General features: G+C 43.2%; 1 protein-coding gene and 1 non-coding gene across 4 annotated transcripts in view; both read right to left on the bottom strand.

The window, feature by feature from the left end:
* PIEZO2 (piezo type mechanosensitive ion channel component 2) overlaps positions 1 to 20,375 on the bottom strand; it is a 522,557-nt gene that overhangs the window by 434,328 nt on the left and 67,854 nt on the right. The window lies entirely within an intron of this gene.
* LOC114812757 lies at positions 9,103 to 9,240 on the bottom strand. The gene has a single exon (XR_003760405.1). It is a non-coding gene; the product is annotated as a small nucleolar RNA SNORA7 (small nucleolar RNA).

Raw genomic sequence — 20,375 nt, 5'->3', positions numbered from 1 at the left:
CTCATCTTTCCTCCCAATGGTGGTAATAATAATAATAATGTTGGTATTTGTTAAGCACTTACTATGTGCAGAGCACTGTTCTAAGCGCTGAGGTAGACACAGGGGAATCAGGTTGTCCCACGTGGGGCTCAAAGTCTTAATCCCCATTTTACAGATGAGGTAACTGAGGCACAGAGAAGTTAAGTGACTTGCTCATAGTCACACAGCTGATGAGTGGCAGAGCCGGGATTCGAACCCATGACCTCTGACTCCAAAGCCCCTGCTCTTTCCACTGAGCCACGCTGCTTCTCCAATGGCAGACAACACCATCACCTTACCTGTCTCCCAAGCCTGTGACCTTGGCATAATCTTCAACTCACCTCTTTCATTCAACCCATATATTCATCTGTCACCAAATGTTGCTGGTTCTACCTTCACAAAATTGTTCAAATCTGCCCTTTTCTCTCCATCCAAACTGCTACTCTGCCGATCCAAGCACCTATCCTATCCCAACTTGATTAACGTATCTTCCTCCTTGCTGACTTCCCGGCCTTCTGTCTCTCCCCTCTGCAGTCCACAGTTCATTCTGCTGCCCGGATCATTTTTCTGAAATGAATGTTCAATCCACACCTCCCCACTTCTCAAGAACCTCCAGTGGCTGCCCATCCAGTCAATCAAACATACTTATTGAGCGCTTACTCTGAGCAGAGCACTGAACTATAAATGCTTGGGAAAGTACAACATAACGACAACAGAAACTCCTTATTATCATCTTTAAAGCACTGAATCACCTTCCCCTTTTTTACCTTATAATAATAATAATAATAATGTTGGTATTTGTTAAGTGCTTACTATATGCAGAGCACTGTTCTAAGCGCTGGGGTAGATACAGGGTAATCAGGTTGTGCCATGTGAGGCTCACAGTCTTAATCCCTATTTTTACAGATGAGGTAACTGAGGCCCAGAGAAGTTAAGTGACTTGCCCAAAGTCACACAGCTGACAGGTGGCAGATCCGGGATTCGAACCCATGACCTCTGACTCCTAAGCCCGGGCTCCTTCCACTGAGCCATGCTGCTTCTCTTATCCTTATCCTACCTTACCTCATGGATTTCATACTACGGCCCATACACTTCACTACTCTAACACCAACCTACTTACTGTACCTCGATCTCATCTATCTTATTTATAATAATGGTATTTGTTAAGCACTTACTATGTGCCAAGCACTGTTCAAGCACTGATGTACATACAAGGTAATCAGGTTGTCCCAGGTGGGGCTCACAGTCTTAACTGCCATTTTATAGATGAGGTAACTGAGGCACAGAGAAGTTAAGTGTCTTGCCCAAGGTCACATAGCAGACAAGTGGAGGAGCAGGGATTAGAACACGTGTCCTCTGATTCCCAAGCCTATGCTCTTTTCACTAAGCCACACTGCTTCTTGCCACCAACCCCTCACCCACGACCTGACTCTAGACTGGAATTCCTTCCCCCTTCATATATAACAGACTACCACTCACCCCACCTTCAAAGTCCTATTGAAATCCTATCTCCAAGAGGCCTTCCCTGACTAAACTCTCATTTCACCTATTCCTTCTCCCTTCTGCAATACTTACGCGCTTGGATCTGTACCCTTAAAGCATTTGATACTCACCCTACCTTCAGCCCCTCAGCAGTTATGTACACACGGATTTATACCCTTTATTCATTCCACCCTCAGCCCCACAGGACTTATGTTCTTATCTGTAATTATGAATTTATAGTAAAGTTTGCCTCCTCCTCAAGACAATAAGTTCCCTGTAGGCAGGGACCATGTCTACCACCTCTATTACATTGTATTCTCCCAACCACTTATTGCTCTGCTCTGCAAACAGTAAGGGCTCAATAAATATGATTGATTGACTCATTCATTCTTTCATAATTCATTTTAATTTATGTCTATCCTATTAGACTATAAACGCCTTGTGGACAGAGAACATGTCTACCTACTCTGTTTTGTTAATGAGATGCGCATCACCCTGATTCTATTTATTTGCTATTGTTTTAATGAGATGCTCTTCCCCTCGATTCTATTTATTGCCATTGTTCTTGTCTGTCCGTCTCCCCGATTAGACCGTAAGCCCGTCAAAGGGCAGGGACTGTCTCTACCTGTTACCGATTTGTACATTCCAAGCGCTTAGTACGGTGCGTGCACATAGTAAGTGCTCAATAAATACTATTGAATGAATGAACTCTGTTGTATTGTACTCTCCCAAGTGCTTAGTATAGGGCTCTGCACACAGTAAGTGCTCAATAAATATCACTGAAAGGCTGATTGATTTAATGGGCACTCAGAACCATTACCTTGACTGCACTACTGTTTTGACCCAGTTCTAATCTCAGTCCTGCTCCTTGGTATCGTAGGAAAAGATGATATGAACATGGAAAGCAGCATGGCCTAGAGGATAAAGCATGGGCCTGGGAGCCAGAGGACCTGGGTTCTAGTCTTGGCTCTGCCACTTGCCTGCTTGGTGACCTTGGGCCAGTGACTTAACTTCTCTGTGCCTTAGTTTCCTCAACTGCAAAACTGGGATTCAGTACCTGTTCTGGGATTCAGTACAGGTTCTCTTTCCTATTTGAGTGTAAGCCCTTTGTGGGACCGAGACTGTATCCAGCCTGACTAACTTGTTTCCACCCCAGTATTTACAACAGTGCTTGACACATAGTAAGTTCTTACCAAATACCATAAAAAAAAACAGTGCATATGGTGGGTGCATTCACCACTCAATCAGCTCTCTATCCACTACTTATCCTCATTCCTCTCAGTCAATCATATTTATTAAGTGCTTACTGTGTGCAGAGCACTGTATTAAGTGCCTGGGGGATAATTGACTCCCCTCAAGCCAACCGACTCACTAAAGCTTTCTCTTGTCATTAATCAATCAATGGTATTAACTGAGCCGCTACTATGTGCAGAGCATTGTACTAACAGCTTTGGAGATAACAGTATAATACACTTGGTATAGACCATTTCTGCCCTAAAAGAGCTGGGGAGCAGCATAGCTTAGTGGATAGAGCACGGGCCATGGAGTCAAAAGGAGCTGGGTTCTAATCCTAGCCCTGATATTTGTCTGCTATGTGACCTTGGGGAAGTCACTTCACTTCTCTTTGCCTGAGTTTCCTCATCTATAAAATGAGGATTAAGACTGTGAGTTCCACGGAGGCATGGACTGTGTTCAACCTTGTTAGCGTTTATCTACCTTAGCGCTTAGTAGAGTGGCTGGTGCACGGTAAGCACTTAACAAATACCATTAAAAAAAGAGCTTGTAGTTTAGAGGGGACAGAAACTAAAATAAACCTTGCTCATGTCCTCCCTGCTTGGAATTCACTCCCCTTCACATCCTCTTCATAGACCATTGCTCTCCCCATTTCAAAGCCTTTCCAAAATCATATCTGCTCCACCAAGTTGTCCCTGATTTCTCTTTCCAGCTCCCTATCCTACCGTCTTGCCCAGTTGCCACTTCACCACTTTTGTACCACTTGAACGCTTAAGTGACCCTCGTAGCATTTAAGTACATATCTTTATATGCTATTACTTCCTTCTATTGTAATTTATTTTAATGTCTGTTTCCCCTGCTAAATCATAAACTCCTTGAGGACAGAGATCACGTATACTAAAACTTCTGTACTACCCAGATGCTTAGTGGAGTGGACTGCACAAAGTAAGCACTCAATAAATACTACTGACTGATTTCTCATCCACATATCTGTCTTTCCATTCTCTTCTGCCTCCTATCAGTAACTTATTTAATATCTTTCTCTCTGCTAGACTGAAAGATCCTAAAGGGCAGGCATTTTACCTTCTAACACCATTGTGCTCTTCCAAGCACTTAGTTCAATGCTCTGCACAAAGTATGGACTCAAAAACTACTACTGATTAACCGATCAATGCTGATTAGCTGATTCAACATTTCAACCTTTTCCTGGAGAATATTAAAAAAAATAAAGCCAAGTAATCTATTCCCTTCAACATGCTACCATATTGTATTCATTCAATCGTATTTATTGAGCACTTACTGTGTGCAGAGTGCTGTACTAAGCTCTTGGAAAGTACATCTAGAGAGGATCACATTAAAGAAAGAAAGTTAAAGGTTCTAGCCAAAATATGCATTGAAAACATGTCTGACAGGAAAGCACAATACTGTGTTAGAACTTTAAAAGGACTAATGAGCCTCAGTGAATCAACATTATTTCTTGAACATCTCCTGTCTGCTGAACACTGTACTAAGCATGTGGAAGAGTACAATTAGAGGGAGAAGATATGATCCCTCCCTCAAAGAGTTTATAATCTAATAGAGGAGAGAGATACCAAGCATTCTACAGATAGGTGCAGCATGAACATGGAGCTGGAAATGTGGACTAATAAGTGCTTAAATCCTTTCTGATCTCCCAACCTCCTGTCTCTCCCCACTTCAGTCTACTTCACTCTGCAGCCCGGATTATCTTTCTACAGAAACGCTCTGGGCATGTCATCCCCCTCCTCCAAAATCTCCAGTGTTGCCTACCAACCTTCGCATAAAGCAGAAACTCCTCACTCTTGGCTTCAAAGGTGTCCATCACCTTGCCCCCTTCCTACCTCACCTCCCTTCTCTCCTTCTACAGCCCAACCCATACACTCCACTCCTCTGCCGCTCACCTCCTCACTGGGCCTCTTTCTCGCCTATCCCGCTGTCGACCCCTGGCCCACGTCCTACCTCTGGCCTGGAATGCCCTCCGCCCTCACATCTGCCAAATTAGCTCTCTTCCCCCCTTCAAAGTCCTACTGAGTGCTCACCTCCTCCAGGAGGCCTTTTCAGACTGAGCCCCTCTTTTTCCTCTACTCCTCCTCCCCTCTCCATGGCCCCTACTCCTTCCCTCTGCTCCACCCCCTTCCCTTCCCCACAGCACTTGTGTATATTTGTACATATTTTTTATATTTCCTTTATTAATGATGTGTATATATATATAATTCAATTTATCTATTTTGATGCTATTGATGCTTGTCTATTAGTTTTGTTTTCTTGACTGTCTCTCTCTTCTAGACTGTGAGCCCGTTGTTGGGTAGGGATTGTCTCTATGTGTTGCCTAACTGTATTTTCCAAGTGCTTAGTAGAGTGCTCTGCACACAGTAAGCACTCAATGAATATGATTGAATTGAATTGGATTGAATAATAAGAGTATGTAAATAAATGTGCACAAAAGTGTTATGAGTGTGAGTAAGTGCTGAGGAAATAGTTAAAAAGATATGATCTGGGGGAAAGAAAAATTAGTCAAGAAGAGTTTCCTGGGGGAGGTGAAATTTCAGAAGGGCTTTAAAAATGGAGTGAGACCTAATGGGAAATTTACAGTATACACAATAGATATATATACAACACAAACAAGAGTGCCAGCATAGTTACAATTGATTAAACCAAAGTAGGCAGTAAAATGAAGAATCAATAGGTAAATAAATATGTAAATAAATCAAATAAACTGATACATAAGTGCTTTGGGTTTTTTTTTGTTTTGCTTTTTTTTACAGTATTTTTTAACCACTTAAGATAATGAGATTGGACACTGTCTCTGCCCCACCTGGGCCTTAGAATCTTAATCTCCATTTTACAGATGAGGTAACTGAGGCACAGAGAAGTTAAGTGATGAGATCACAAGACCAGGTGTAGAGATATTAAATTGAGAATGCTTCCTGGAGGAGGAAGCTTTTGGAAAGGTGGGGGAGACAAAGTATGACAGTTTACAGGGATGAATTTAGGTATATATCCATAATTTGTTTATTTATATTAATATATGTCTCCACACCTAAGCTGTAAGCTTGTTGTGGACAGGGCATGTGTCTACCAACTCTGTTGTAGTGGCTCAGTGGAAAAAGCATGGACTTTGGAGTCAGGGCTCATGGGTTCGAATCCCAGCTCTGCCACTTGTCGACTGTGTGACTGTGGGCAAGTCACTTAACTTCTCTGTGCCTCAGTTCCCTCATCTGTAAAATGGGGATTAAGACTGTGAGGCCCATGTGGGACAACCTGATTCCCCTATGTCTACCCCAGCACTTAGAACAGTGCTCGGCACATAGTAAGCGCTTAACAAATACCAACATTATTATTATTATTATTATTACTCTTCCAACCACTCAGTACAGTGCTCTGCACATAGCAAATGCTCAGTAAATATCATTGATTGATTAACTGAAGGGAGAGCTATTCAGGGGGATGGGTGAATGCAATGAATCAGAGATGGAAGAGTCAGTGAAATTAATAAGTTAATCAATCATATTGATTGAGGGCTTACTGTTTGCAAAGCACTGTACTACGAACTTGGAAGACTACAAAATAACAGAGTTGTTAGACATGTTTTCTGCCAAAAACAAACTGATTAGTTTGTAACTACCCCATCTCTTGGTACAACAGTTTAACTACTGTGCTTGGGAGAGATGAAAGAGACCCCACTATGAGATCATGATAGATTGATAGCTTTCCATATTTTGTAACTTTTTACATTTTGATTTTGCAATGAGACTCTATATGGCTATAAGTGTGTCCACCTTCATCAGCCCATGGGGTGGGTTTGGTTATCCTCATCCATAACTTCTGCTCCACCTCCTATTACCTTGACCTGGACCTGCCTCTCACTCCCCAACCTCAATGGGGAAAGAACACAGGGCTGGATAATGAGGTCATGAACTAACAATAATAATAATAATAATGATGCTTGTTAGGTGCTTACTAGGTACCAAGCACTGTTCTAAATGTTGAGGTAGATACAAGTTAAGCAGGGTGGACACAGCCCCTTTCCCACATGGGGTTCATGCTCTTAATCCCCATTTTACAGGCAAGGTCACTGAGGCTTAGAGACGTGAATTGATTTGCCCAAGGTCACCCAGCAGACATGTGGCAGAGCTGGGATTAGAACCCAGGTACTTCTGACTCCCAGTTCCGTGCTCTATCCACTAAGCCACGCTGATGTGTATATATCTACAATTCTATTTATCTACTTTGATGCTATTTATGCCTGTCTACTTGTTTTTGTTCTGTTGCCTGTCTCCCTCTTCTAGACTGTGAGCCCATTGTTGGGTAGGGATAATAATGTTGGTATTTATTAAGCACTTACTATGTGCAGAGCACTGTTCTAAGCGCTGGAATAGATACAGGGTAATCAGGTTGTCCCACGTGAGGCTCACAGTTAATCCCCATTTTACAGATGAGGTAACTGAGGCACAGAGAAGTTAAGTGACTTGCCCACAGTCACACAGCTGACAAGTGGCAGAGCCGGGAGTTGAACCCATGACCTCTGACTCCGAAGCCCAGGCTCTTTCCACTGAGCCACGCTGCTTCCTTGTCTCTGTTACCGAATTGTACTTTCCAAGCGCTTAGTACAGTGCTCTGCACACAGTAAGTGCTCAATATATATGACAATGAATGAATAAATGAATGAATGAATGAATGAATGAATGAATGAATGAATGAATGCCTTTCAGTGTCGCTGTCATTTCCAGCACCTTCGTTGGCTGCCGCAAACTGCTCCAACCATGGGCACAGAGCAGCCTCTAGAACGCCATCGGTCACCCGGGAAGAAAAAAACATTGTCAACATCCAGCACCAAATAGTTAGCACTGTACTCATATCTGTTTCCCTTGAACATTTTTCTAGCAGCAGCAGCTTTTTAGTAACGGAATTAATTTAGTGCCTGCCACGGTTTCCTTCTTTCAAGAACTTGGTAAAAATAGATTTTTTGTAAGCTTTTACTGTAGGCTGTAGTATACTATATATTATTCTTGGCACCATCAACTCTGGGCTGATGTGTGCATTAGCATGAAGAGAAATCAATTCAGCCAAGTGTAATGAAGTCATACTTCTTCCATCTTCAGCATATCATGCTACCCAACTCTTGGATCTAGTTTAACAGCTCCTATGGCTGAAAAGTGATTGAGAACCCTTGCCATCGCGTTCAAGAATTATCTCTTCTAAGTAAAGCTCCAATCGTATCACTGTTTCACTGAATGCAGCGCTCAGAATTAAGCCCTCATTGGCATAGATGCTACGGGTGGGTTGTTTCATCTGAAAGGCGAAGAAATGTTTCCTATACACTAAGGCTCAGAGCAGGAGACTTTTGAACATTTCTTCACTCTGTGGAGCCTCTTCCCAGCCACTCTCTCTCAAGCCTGGGTCAAAGAACAAATGTGGCTTTGATCACCACATCATTCTGCTATTACGCATCAACCAGTCAATTAAAGAAACAGTGTAGCCTAGTGGATAGAGCACGGGCCTGGGAATCGGAAGGACCTGGGTTCTAATCCCAGCTTCACCACTTGTCTGCTGTGAGACCTTGGGCAAAACACTTCACTTCTCTGTGCCTCCGTTACTTTATCAGTAAAATGGGGATTAAGACTGTCCCGTGTGGGAAAGGGACGGTGTCCAACCTGATTAGCTTGTATCTATCCCAGCACTTAGAACAATGCTTGACACAGAGTAATCACTTAACAAATACAATTATTATTATTATTTATAATAATATAGTATTTATTAATAATATGTCATTATTTTTATTATTAATCAGTTGTGTTTGTTGGGTGCTTACAGTTTGCAGAGACCTGTAATAAGCACTTGGGAGAGTACAATTAAATAAGTAGCCAAGATCCCTGCTCTCAAGGAGCTTGCAGTTTAGCAGATAAGAACAACCATTTCAGAAGGAAACTCAGCTGTTCAAAGTATCTGGGTCTTTCATTCATTCATTCAATAGTATTTATTGAGCGCTTACTATGTGCAGAGCACTGTACTAAGCGCTTGGAATGTACAAATCGGTAACAGGTCTTCTGCTAAAGGTCCAGGTCTAATAATTGGCTATGGGCAAGTCACCTCTGCATCTATGCTCTAAGAATCCAGAGGCTTTGTGGTTTTTGTTGTCTTATGCTGTTGAGTCGTGCCCGACCATTAGCGACGCCAAGGATGCATCTCTCCCAGAACGCCCCACCTCCATCTGCAATCGTTCTGGGGGCGTATCCATGAATTCTCTTAGTAAAAATATGGAAACGGTTTACCATTGCCTTCTTCTACGCAGTAAATCTGAGTCTCTGCCCTCGACTCCCTCCCATGCCGCTGCTGCCCAGCACAGGGGAGTTTTGTAGCAGATTGTCTTCCACTCACTAGCCACTTCCCAAGCTAGGAATGGAGTGGGTATGCCTCTGCTTGACTCTCCCTTCCATAGTCAAGACTGGTAGAGTACTGGAAACTCTCCAGGTGTGACCCTGAGAGGTGTCCAGAGGATTTACAGCAAGGAAAATGTCCCTTTGATGTGGTTCCCTTTGTTATCTTACTCAGCATCAGCACCCTTGACTCTAACTTCCACTTTCCCCCATTATTTTGACTTGCCCTAGGATAAGGAAAAAGGATGTTTTGTTCCAGTGACTTGGATGCACTGAGTACTAGTCTGGTCTTTAGTGCCAGCTCTATCTGATGTTGGGAGCGAGCCTTTGGGTAATTTACCAAAATGATATGAATCTCAATTTTGTCCTTTGACAATGGATATAAAACAACCTGTCCTCCCCTCCTCCAACCCCCACAAGGGATACATTTAATCAGATATAGGAAAATTCCTTGATTCCAGAAAAGGAAGAGTGATGTGCAGCAGTTGTATTCATCCATTCAGTCAATCAGTCAATCTCATTTATTGAGCCCTTACTGTGCGCAGAGCACTGTACTAAGCACTTGGGAAAGTACAATACAATGATAAATAGACACAGTCTCTGGCCACATTGAGCTTACAGTCTAGAGGGGTAATTCATATTGAACTAGTTCTAGAATCCAAGAAACTTTCAAATAAAGTTCATTGCAGTACTATAATCTGGAGACCTTAAATTTATGGGTAACTATGGCAGAACCTATAGGGAGAAGAGGCAGTTCCAAGCCCCAGGAAGGAAATAGGTAACTAGAGCCAGAGAGTTCCTCCCAAAGTAAGTAAGAACAAGAGAACACTCCTGTTTTCCAAATCCATATAAGACAGTTTGAGTCATGAAAATGAAAAATAAGTTTCCCAAGACCCCGCCCTGCCAACAAGAGAGAAGCAGTGGCCTAGCCCAGTGGAAAGGTTTCCCAGAGAAGAAGGGGGAAGAAGAACGGGAAAGGAGGGAGGAAATTCCATTTGAGGCAGCTTACGAATGCCCCTTTGAAGGAACAGCATTTGCCACTGGGTACATGCTGGGTACTGGGTACTGATATTGGGTTAGGGAAGTAGCATGGCTTAGTGGAAAGGGCACCGGCTTGGGAGTCAGAGGTCATGGGTTCTACTCCCGGCTCTGCTACTTATCAGCTGTGTGACTTTGGGCAAGCACTTCACTTCTCTGTGCCTCAGTTAACTCAATAATAATAAGGTTGGTGTTTGTTAGCACTTACTATGTGCCAAGCACTGTTCTAAGCGCTGAAAAAAAAAGATGGCATTTAAGTGCTTACTATATGCCGAGCACCGTTCTAAGCGCTGGGGTAGATACAAGGTAATCAGGTCGTCCCACGTGGGGCTTACATTCTCAATCCCCATTTTGCAGATGAGGTAACTGAGACCCAGAGAAGTCAAGTGACTTGCCCAAAGTCACACAGCTGATCAGTGGCGGAGTTGGGATTAGAACCCACGACCTCTGATTCCCAATCCCTGCTGATTCCACTGAGCCACACTGCTTCTGAGCCCCATGTGGGATAACCTGATAACCTTGTATCTCCCCCATTGCTTAGAATAGTGCTTGGCACATGGTAAGTGCTTAACAAATACCATCATCACCATCATCATCATCATAATCATCATTATTATTACGCAGAAAAACAGCCTTGCCTAAAGAAAACAGTACAGGACTGAGAATCAGGAGACTTGGGTTCTAATCCCAGCTCCCCTGTTGTCCTGCTATGTGCCTTTGGACAAATCTCTTACCTTCTCTGTGCCTCAGCTTCCTCATTTGTAAAATGGAGATTAAATTCATGTTATCCTTCCCCTTCAGAGTTTGAGCCCCAAGTGGGAGTATATGATCTGATTATAGCAAATCTACCCCAACACAGACCAACGCTTGGGGCAGAATAAGCCCTTTACAAATACTGCTTTTATTATTCAACATCAGATGTTCTGAAACTCAGCTATTTCCATAAGCAATCAGGGATGGGGAAATGTATGCATACATCTCCCACAGGAAGGAAAGGAAGAGGCTGGGATATGAGTTTTAATGGGATCACCCATTCAACAAGTGTATCTGGCCTCAGCACGGGGCCTCATGAATAAGAGGGAGCTGGAGAACCAGGTAATTGCCTTCTAATCTCACCTCGGACAAGGTACCTATTTCCCAAAGGCCCCAGTTTTCCACCTTAAAATAGAAATACAAAAAGTACATTTGGGCTTTAGAAACCTATAGGAGACTATGTCAATCAGGAAACTGTCAGGATTAAGTGGGAATAATAATGTTGGCATTTGTTAAGTGCTTACTATGTGCAGACCACTGTTCTAAGCGCTGGGGTAGACACAAGGGAATCAGGTTGTCCCAAGTGGGGCTCACAGTCTTAATCCCCATTTTACAGATGCGGTAACTGAGGCACAGAGAAGTGCAGTGACTTGCCCACAGTCACACAGCTGACAAGTGGCAGAGCTGGGATTTGAACCCATGATCTCTGACTCCAAAGCCCAGGCCCTTTCCACTGAGCCACACTGATCCAATGAATAAAGCATGTGTCTGGGGTTTAGAAGGACCTGGGTTCTAACCGGCTCCACCATTTGTCTGCTGTGGGACCTTGAGCAAATCACTTCACTTCTCTGGGCCTCAGTTCCCTCAACTGGGAGGTGGGGAGTGAGACCGTGAGCCCCATGTGGGACAGGGACTGGATCCAACCCTGTTTGCTTGTATCCACCCCAGCATTTGGTACAGTGCATGGCACATGTCTCTTTACTTGTTTTGATGTCTGCCTCCCCCCTTCTAGACTGAGCAAGTTGTGGGCAAGGATTGTTTGCTCTGCACACAGTAAGCGCTCGATAAATATAAAGGAATGAATGAATGAACTTAAAATTTCTATGTCTCAGTTACATTATATTTAAAATGGGGATTAAGACTATGAGCCCTATGTGGGTCATGGACTGTGTCCAACCTGTCTATCTTATATCTACTCCAGAATTTAGTACAGTGCCTGGCACATAGTAAGCTTAACAAATACCGAATGCCATTGTAAGTCAATGGGTTAGAAGCACTTCATGGGCCACTTCCAGTCCAAAGGATTCATCCTGCCACTGTGTCCTTCCCTGATTAATTTATCCCATGCACAAGGAAGGGGGATACTGTGGCCTCAGATCAAAAGTTCACAAGATCACCCAGAAAAGAGGGTTGTACCTGTCTAAACCTTCCCTCGCTTCCCTTCTCCCTTTACCTTATCTTAAAACAAGAAAGGAATGGACAAATGTCCATGTAACTTTTTTTAAGGAAAGTAAACAGCAGAATCTCTTTATCTCGCACACACAAACACACACCCCCTACTGCTATGAATACAATTAATAGTTTGTATTAAGTAATTTAAGGGAAATTCCCAGGTTCTGATACACTGAATTGGACTCATCTGTTTTTTAAAGCTCAGTCACCCATTTTCAACACAGCTGGTGACTGGACAGTGAACAATTTCTCAGAAAGGGAATTGAATGGAACTCGTTTTAGCTCCCTTTTCATCTGGAATCTGTTATATTCTGCAGCAGATTGCCCAGAAATGCAGTTTCTAGACTACAGGGGAATTAAATACTGGCCTCCTTCCCCAGTCCTCTCTAGATATACACCTTGGAAAACCAGGGCGGTCCCGGGAAACCTCCAGACAGTGACAGATGGATCATTCTAACAGGAAAAATATCCTGGATCACTCCTGGAAACTTATTTGTCTGGACTTGGCTTCTGAAAATGCCAGCTATGCTTGACCTCAAAAACTGCCTTAGCCTTTTAACCTTTAGAAATGTTCCTTCAGTTAATGGAGCTAAGCTGAATAACCAATGTCTTTTTTTTCTGTCTCAGGAGAAGCTCAGTATCAGTTCAGGCTCTCTGCTGAAATCTCAGCAGGCCAAGGTACCAACCATCGTGTAATGAATCAGACACTGGTTCATAAAACATCCATAAAACATCACCATCTGACTTCAAACCTTATGCTTGTCTAGTCAGTGTCCATGAAGAAGTCTCTTGGGCTGTTGGTAGGCAGTGTTCAATTGGGAAGTCCCAGTATTTCAGGCACAACACAATAACAATAATAATAATAATAATGATGGTATTTGTTAAGCGCTTACTATGTGTCAGACATTGTACTAAGCACTGGGTTAGATATAAGCAAATTGAGTTGGACACAGTCCCTGTCCCACAAGGGGCTTCCAGTCTCCATCCCCATTTTACAGATGAGGTAACTGAGGCCCCGAGAAGTGAAGTGACTTGCCCAAAGTCACACAACAGACAAGTGGCAGAGCCAGGATTAGAACCCATGATCTTCTGACTCGCGGGCCCACCGTCTATCCACTATACCATGCTCCTCCCTACTCTCACTGGGTAGATGATAGGGGTGTGAATTGCCTAAAGGGGATTTGATTGGATTATGAGTGTGCCTGGGCACCCCTTCTATTCATCCTCTACCCCTTCAATTGGGTAATTTAGGGGAAATCAATCCCAATTGAAGGGGTTGATTTAAAACCCACTGATGAATTGCACACTCTGGTTGCTTGGACTATCTGCCAATCATATGACACAATCTTGGGGTGGGGGAGGATCCAGGGCAATTTTCCCAAGAGACTGACCCCGCAACTCTGTGAGCCACCCAAGGCTTTCTCCTGGTTTCTCCATGAGCACCACATAGCCCCGAAAGTCTCACAACTCTGCATCCCATCTTCTGGAGGAGAAGGAGCTGTTCCCGTGGATCTCTCACCCACCTCCATAAGCCTCACGATGCTTCATCCCATCTCCTTGAGTTGATGTTGTATCTGCAGTTATAACCCTGGCCCTAGCAGCCCCTGCAACCCCTGAGACCCCCCCATCGCCCCCCACCTCTCAAGAGGAGAGAGAGAGAGGTTAAAGAGGGTAATGAACCCCAAATAGCTGCAGAAGGGAAAGGAGCGGGGAACACGGACCGACCCGCTCTTCCTCTTCCCTGGCTCTGCCCAGTTGTCACTAGGTCAGCAACTAAGTAGCTTAAACCACCTAGATGATGAATGAGGCTCTGAGATAAGACAGCCACTTCTTGGGTCATCCCAAACTAACTGGTTGTAGTTCAAAATGATGCTAATCCTTCCTAGAAGCAAAGCAGTTTGAAGACTGTGGAAGCATAACACTATTGGCTATCCAGACCAATATTCTGGACCACCAGCATTTTTGCTCTTCCACTTTTTACTAGTTACAAACCAGATATGTGGAAAGGAACCTATAGAATGAAAGCATAGTACTTGGTATTTGACCTCAACTTGCAAAATATATTATGGATCTTGTGCTGCATTAAGTGACATTGCCCCATTTTGCAGATAGATAACTTCAGCTCAGCAGTGACTCCATAAAAGAACTGGTAATAAGATCTCGGCCTTTTGACTGTCCACATTTCTGGCTACTGAGAGAACCTGAGTTGTATGACGCAGCGTGGCTCAGTGGAAAGAGCACAGGTTTGGGAGTCCAGAGGTTGTGGGTTCTAATCCCAGCTCCTCCACTTGTCAGCTATTTGACTTTGGACAAGTCAAGAAGCAGCGTGGCTCAGTGGAAAGAACATGGGCTTAGGAGTCAGAGGTCATGGGTTCTAATCCCAGCCCCACCTGTCAGCTGTGTGACTTTGGGAAAGTCACTTAACCTCTGGTGCCTCAGTTACCTCATCTGTAAAATAGGGATTAAGACGGTGAGCCTCATGTGGGACAGCCTGATTACCCTGTAACTTAGAACACCAGTGCTTAGAACAGTGCTCAACACACAGTAAGAGCTTAACAAATACCAACATTATTATTATTATTATTATTCTCTGTGCCTCAATTACCTCATCAGTAAAATGAGAATTAAGAATGTGAACCCCACGTGGGACAACCTGATGACCTTGCATCTCCCCTAGCACTTAAAACAGTGCTTGGCACATAGTAAGCACTTAACAAATACTACCATTACTATTATTATTATTATTATGATCAAACTCTTAAGTGATTCAAGCCTCCATCTTGACCACTGGCTATAACTATGAAGGTCATTTAGAATTTTAGAAATGTAGAACTGGAAGGCCAATCTAATCCAGTCCTGGGCTCATTACTGTAGCTAAATTATCTGAGATAGGTTGTTAATTAATTAATTGTGTTAATTGTTAAGTGTTTACTATATATATCAAGCACAGTACTAAGCACTGGAGTAGACACAAGATAATCAGGACTCACAAGGGCTCACAGTTTAAGTAGGAGGGAGAACAGGTATCAAAACCTCATTTTGCAGATGAAGGATCTGAGGCAAGAAGAAGGTAAGTGACCTGCCCAAGGTTACACAAAAGACAAATGGTCCCCCTAGTCCTCTGACTCGGCGGCCCACGCTCTTTCTTTTAGGGCACGCTGCTGTTGTTTTTCTAACTTAAAAGATCTCCAGAGCAAAGAATCTACAGTCTTCCTTGGTAGCCTGTTCTTAAAGTTCTCCTCTTTCTAGTTTACATGTTCTCTCTAATATCTAATTTCAACCTCCCCATATTCCCTCTCACCCTTTCCTCCGAAGAGTTGTTGGAAGATAGTTCATTCATTCATTCAATCGTATTTATTGAGCACTTACTGTTAGTTATCATAATCTCCATAACAATCCTTCATATTCTGGCATGTAGTTAAGTCATTCCTATTCCATTCTTTCTTTAGACAAAACTATCTCAACATCGTCATCACTCCAATTTTCCAGTTCTTTAAATATTTTTGTTCTTCTTCTCCAGGTCCTTTCCATTTTGTCCACACCGCTCTAAAAATGTCGAGATAAAATCCAGACCCAATATTCTAAGGATATGAGCAATGTTGCATAGAGAAGAAGCTTATTTTCTAGCTTATCTTTGTCAAACTCCTGGCACCAAATCCTAGCATTAGAGTGTCTACCTGCCTTGCCCTACTACATCTCTAAGTTTACTTTCTAATACGTGGCTCAGTGGAAAGAGCACGGGCTTTGGAGTCAGAGGTCATGGGTTCGAATCCCGGCTCGGCCACTCGGCAGCTGTGTGACTGTGGGCAAGTCACTTAACTTCTCGGTGCCTCAGTTACCTCATCTGTAAAATGGGGATCAAGACTGTGAGCCCCACGTGGGACAACCTGATTCCCCTGTGTCTACCCCAGCGCTTAGAACAGTGCTCTGCACATAGTAAGCCCTTAACAAATACCAACATTATTATTATTATAATTGCATTCCAATTTGGGCAGACTATCTCTAATTTGTCAAGGTAATTTGAAAGTCTATTCCAGTGAACTGAACTGCTAGGAATCCTAACCAGTGTAATCAGAATGCTCTCCATTCCATAATCTGTGATCCAGACTTAGTGACCATTTCTTATGGTATTTGTTAAGCACTTAATATTCGATCGTATTTATTGAACACTCACTCTGTGCAAAGCACCGTACTAAGTGCTTGGGAGAGTACAATATAACAACAAACGGACACATTCCCTGCTCACAATGAGCTCAGCCTAGAGGGGGAGACATACATTAATATACATAAACCAATAAATAGACATATACACATATATACGTACGTATGTACTGTGGGGATGGCCCAGTACTATGTGCCATGCACTGTACTAAGTGCTGAGATGGATACAAACTAATCAGGCTGGACACACTCCCTGTCTCACATGGAACTCATAATCTCAATCGCCATTTTCCATATGAGATAACTGAGGCACAGAGAAGTTAAGTGACTTGCCCAAGGTTATACAACAGGCAAGTGACAGAGCCGGGATTAGAACTCAGGTTCTTCTGACTCTCCGGCTCATGGTCCATCCACTAGGCCACGCTGCTTCTCCATGTTCTCAATTCCATTGTCCAAGTCACCAAAATATTGAATCATCCTAAAATCTAGAACTGATCATAAGACACTACCTCCTGATAGGCTCCTTGGACATTGGAATATATATAGCCCATGCTGCTTTTCCCCATTCGCTCTGTGGCCTGTCCATCCTCTACAGGGGGGAAATTGAGCTCCGTCAGTCTATCACAAGGGCCCCCTCCATAACTCGTTAAAGGGAGAGAGCCTGGTGGTTGCCATCTAGGGGAGAAGAAGGACTGCTTTCGATGTAGTGCCCACACATTTCCCCAGTGAGCAGTTTGGGTCAGGTGGGTGGGATGGCCAAAAGGGTCACTGGGGGGAGAGAGGCAGAGCTGGGAAACACGGATGTCCAGCTCTGGATTTGCCAGCTCTTTGCCAAGACGGTGCATGAAACGTGAAGCAAGAAGCAGCATGGGATAATGGACAAAGTACGGGCCTGGGAGTCAGAAGGATATGGGTTCCAATCCTGGCTCTGCCACTTGTCTGCTGTGTGCCCTTGGGCAAGTTACTTCACCTCTCTGGACTTCAGTTACCTCATCTGTAAAATGGGGACTGAGACTGTGAGTCCCACGTGGGACAGGGACCATGTCCAATGAAATTTGCTTGTATCCACCCCAGCACTTATGTATATATTTATATGGACATGGACATAGAGAGAAGCAGCATGGCTCAGTGGAAAGAGTACAGGTTTGGGAGTCAGATGTCATGGGTTGGAATTCCAGATCCGCCACTCGTCAGCTGTGTGACTGTGGGCAAGTCACTTAACTTCTCCGGGCCTCAGTTCCCTCATCTGTAAAATGGGAATTAAGACTGTGAGCCTCACATGGGACAACCTGATTCCCCTGTATCTACCCCAGTGCTTAGAACAGTACTCTGCACATAGTAAGTGCTTAACAAATACCAACATTATTATTGGTCACCATCCTTTTGGCTGCCAGGGTTCTGCCCTTACCCAGAAATAACCTGGACCAGATCATGTGTTGCTTTCTTGAGATTGAAAATGCCAGAGTAGAATTAAAACCCTTACTGAAAGCTGGAATGCGTTTCCTCCGCTGCTTCTTTCTTGGCTACAGAACCTATCATTCCATCTTAGAAGAAAACGAGTTTCCCTGAGTTGGAAGAAAGCTATTTGTTTGTATTATAATGTTTATTTGAAAGGAATCAGAGATTTTTCATCTTGACGTGACTAAAAAACAAGCCCAAGGAGTAATATTTTTAGTGACATCTTATGGCTCAGTGGAAAGAGCCTGGCCTTAGGAATCAGAGGCCATGGGTTCTAATCCCGGCCTTGCCACCTGTCAGCTGTGTGACTTTGGACAAGTCACTTAACTTCTCGGTGCCTCAGTTACCTCATCTGTAAAATGGAGATTAAGATCACAACCTGATTACCCTTTATCTACCCCAGTGCTTAGAACAGTGCTCGGCACATAGTAAGCACTTAACAATACCAACATTATTATTATTATTATTATTATAAACGTGGCTGTAAATATCAGTGATTCATTGAGTCATAGAAATGTGGTCATTACCGATCCACAAATATTAAGGGTAGTATAAATTTTCTTTAAATCCACCTAAGTTTATTGCAGTTAAACAACAGAAACTTGGACGTTGCAATACCATTCTGTACTGATGGATAAAAGACAAAAACATAATATTGAAACCTAGATTCTCCCATCTGCAGTCAGTACGGGACAAGCAACGCAACCTGCCTCATGCAGAAGAGAGAAAACAGCTTTCACTCATTTCCAGCTCTTCCAAGGAGACATCCGACAGCATTATGCTTGGTGGAAATTCAGTGTGCAGAACTGTGCGTCCAGAGATGGTAAATAATGATAATAATGATAATTATGGTATTAAGCGCTTACAATGTGTCAAACCCTGTACTAAGGGCAGGGGTGGATACAAGCAAATTTCGTTGGACACGGTCCCTGTCCCACGTGGGGCTCACAGTCTCAATCCCCATTTTACAGATGAGGTAACTGAGGTCCAGAGAGGCGAAGTCACTTGCCCAAGGGCACACAGCAGACAAGTGGCAGAGCCAGGAGTAGTACCCATATCCTTCTGACTCCCAGGCCCGTACTTTCTCCATTATGCCATACTGCTTCTTGCTTCACGTTTCATGCACCGTGCTGGTAAAGAGCTGGCAAATCCAGAGCTGGACATCTGTGTTTCCCAGCTCTGCCTCTCTCCACCCAGTGACCCTTTTGGCCATCCCACCCACCTGACCCAAACTACTCACTGGGGAAATATGAGGGCACTACACCGAAAGCAATACTTCCTCTCCCCTAGATGGCAACCACCAGGTTCTCTCCCTTTGACAAGTTATGGAGGGGGCCCTTGTGATAGACTGACAGAGCCCAATTCCCCCCCTGTAGAGGATGGACAGGCCACAGTGCGAATGGGGAAAAGCAGCATGGCCTAATGGAAAAATGAGCTCTTCTAGACTTTTAGTTGGTTGTGGGCACGGGATGTGACTACCAACTCAGTTGTATTCTACTCTCCCAAGCACTAGTACAGTGCTCTGCGTACAGTAAGTCCTCAATAAATAAAATTGATTGATTGATTGAATTGCTTGCTGTATGACCTTGGACAGGTTATCACTGTGATTATTGTTAATATTATTAAAATTGTTTATTATTCATTTATCATTTAGAAATAAATCGATCTATAATTTTTAAATACATAAATAAAATTATTCACTTATTGTTTATTAGTTATAAATTTATATTTTAAAATAAATACATTTATTTATTGTTTATTATTTACTGTGTACTTCATTATTTAAAGCACTGGGGGGGATGCAAACCAATTGGGTTAGACACAGTCCCTGTCCCAAACGGGGCTCACAGTCTTTATCCTCATTTTGCCAGTGAAGTAACTGAGGCACACAAAAGTGAAGTGACTTGCCCAAAATCACAGAGCAGACAAGTGGAAGAAATAGGAATAGAAAGCAGGTCCTTCTGACGTCTGGCCCATGCTAGATCCACTAGGCTATACTGCTATTATCCCTTTTGATTAGACGGAGAATCCTGTAAAGGACAGTGACTGTGTCTGACCTGTTTATCTTGCATCTACCCCACCATTTATTACATTTATTGTCACACAGAAAAAGCTTAACCAATATCATCGTTATTATTATTACCATTTTTAATAAGGATCAGGCCTATGGCTCTGAGAACACACCAGCCTCTGTTTGAGAATTGAATAAGACAAAATCAATCCTAAAGAGGGGGTGGTTGTGACAATTCCTTCCATTATTATAATAATATGATCTTGAATAACTCCATTATTATGATAATGGGATCTTGATTCCTTGAACAAAACTTTCTCATAAGAAAAATAGGGTGAGGAATAAATATAATGCAGCTCTTAATGGGGAGCTAT

This window comes from Ornithorhynchus anatinus, chromosome 5 (assembly GCF_004115215.2).
Source record: "Ornithorhynchus anatinus isolate Pmale09 chromosome 5, mOrnAna1.pri.v4, whole genome shotgun sequence".
Taxonomy (NCBI): Eukaryota; Metazoa; Chordata; class Mammalia; order Monotremata; family Ornithorhynchidae; genus Ornithorhynchus; species Ornithorhynchus anatinus.
This window is presented reverse-complemented; position numbering and strand designations above follow the sequence as displayed.